The sequence below is a fragment of the Bison bison genome, unplaced genomic scaffold (assembly GCF_000754665.1).
Source record: "Bison bison bison isolate TAMUID 2011002044 unplaced genomic scaffold, Bison_UMD1.0 scf7180017863957, whole genome shotgun sequence".
In the NCBI taxonomy this organism is placed as follows: domain Eukaryota; kingdom Metazoa; phylum Chordata; class Mammalia; order Artiodactyla; family Bovidae; genus Bison; species Bison bison.
The window spans coordinates 2,244,081-2,246,071 of NW_011494529.1; the positions used below are offsets into that span (position 1 = coordinate 2,244,081).

General features: G+C 48.2%; 1 pseudogene; it reads left to right on the forward strand.

Annotated features, from left to right (window-relative positions):
- The first annotated feature begins 1,307 nt into the window (after positions 1–1,307).
- Positions 1,308–1,601, forward strand: LOC104984261 (annotated as a pseudogene).
- The last annotated feature ends 390 nt before the right edge of the window (positions 1,602–1,991 follow it).

The window sequence follows — 1,991 nt, forward strand, 5'->3', positions numbered from 1 at the left end:
CCCATGAAGGTGTTGTGCGTTAATCCACGGACCACTGCGCCCTGTATACAGACTCTCCATCTGTGCCCTGTGATCACTGACATCCTTAAAGCAAGAAGGAAGCTTACTCAGTGGGTCTGAGGAGATTGATGCTGGCCCAGAAAGTTCTGCATGCACGTGGTACCACCATCCTGGGTGCACACCTATGGGAGGTCACGCCTCATCTCTGCTTCTATAGGAGGCTGGAGAGATGGAAAAGAATGAGTAGTACATGCTGAGAAGGCCACAGGGAAGAACATCAGGGTGCACGGACCACTCCAGCTCCCAAGTTCATGACTACTCCACCTGAGGTCACAGATGGGTCTGCAGGCACAGGCACCTCTGTGCCTGCCCAGCGGGTCCTGTAGAAGACGAGAGTCCTCAGCCACCACTGTGGACTGGTCTACTGGTCTACAGGTCCCAATGCTCAGGTGACTGAATGGGTAGGAACAACCACTTGGTGGTCCTAAGCTGCTCTTCCCTAGGCTCTTACACAGAAACCAGAGATAAGATTAGCAGTAAAGAGATTCTTAAAAAAAAAAAAAAAAAGATAAAAGGAATGTAATGCAGTCTCTAGGCTTGAAATTCTTCCAGGTAAATATTCTGTGGATTCTGCTAGTCGAATTTTTGGGACCACTTTTTCCTTCTCAAGGTATTTCCCCTTTACCTCCCTATTTCTGCGATGACATCTGGGTTTAGGCAGCAGTTTACACATCCTCTTCACAATGGGAAGGGACGTCTCTAATCTACGCACTGTGTCCTCATTTTACAGATAAGAAAGGGAAGGTGGAGTAGCCTGTTGAGGGCACCTAGCTGGTGGGGTGAACAGCTGCCTCCGTGGTGAGCAGAGGTTGACATATACAAGTGTAAGCGAATCTGGTGGATGGTTTGGGCAATTGACATGTCACAGCAGAAAAATGAAGAGCACGCTGGCTGGGTTTGGATGGCAGGGTGCCAGATCTTGGCACACTTATCAGGATACTCTCAGATTCACACAACACACACCAGCCTAACACACTGGGGTCATTTCTATCTTTCTGGAAAATAGACATGGTCCAGTAAAGGACATAGGACTTCACATGCTTCAATATAAAATTGGTACTATTTGTTCTGCTAGCGTATTCCTCATTCAACTATTAGTATCTATTTCATGTGTTTTACATATAAGGTAAAATTCTAGGTACTAAGGATAAAGAAAAACAACGCAGATGGTCCCTGTTCTTATTGAGCTTTTATTCTAAAAAGGAAGGGAGAGGTCCCATATGAGGGGCTTCTCTGCTGCCGCCACGATGCGCCATGTCACCTCCTACCTGCTGGCTGTCCTCGCTGGCAATTCCTCTCCCACCACTAAGGAAGGACATCAGGAAGATCCTTGATAGCATGGGCACTGATGGCTCAACAAGATCATCAGTGAGCTGAACGGAAAAAAATATTGAGGACATCATTTCCCAGGGCGTCAGCAAGCTGGCCAACGTGCCCACTGGCAGGGCTGTGGCTGTCTTCACTGCCCAGGATCTGCAGCTCCTGCTGCAGGTTTGGCCCCAGGGCAGAGCAGAGAAGGCAGAGTCAGAGCAGTCAGTTGACGATTTATTTGACTAGAGTCCTGTGTGTGTGCTCAGTCGATTCAGTCGTGTCCAACTCTGTGACCTTATGGACTGTAGCCTGCTAGGCTCCTCTGTCCATGGGGATTCTCTAGGCAAGAATACTGGAGTGGGTTGCCATGCCCTCCTCCGGGGGATCTTCCCAAGCCAGGGATGGAACCCAAGTCTCTTACATCTCCTGCACTGGCAGGCGGATTCTTTATCACTAGTGCCACCTGGGAAGCCCAACTAGAGTCCTGCTCCCCTGCAAATAAAACCCTTTTTCATGTAAAAAAAAAAAAAAAGGGGGGGTGTGTGTGGAGAGAATGAAAACTAATTGCGCAATGAATGCCCTATTGCATTTTTTGGTAAGTGCTCTGATAGAGAAATTTA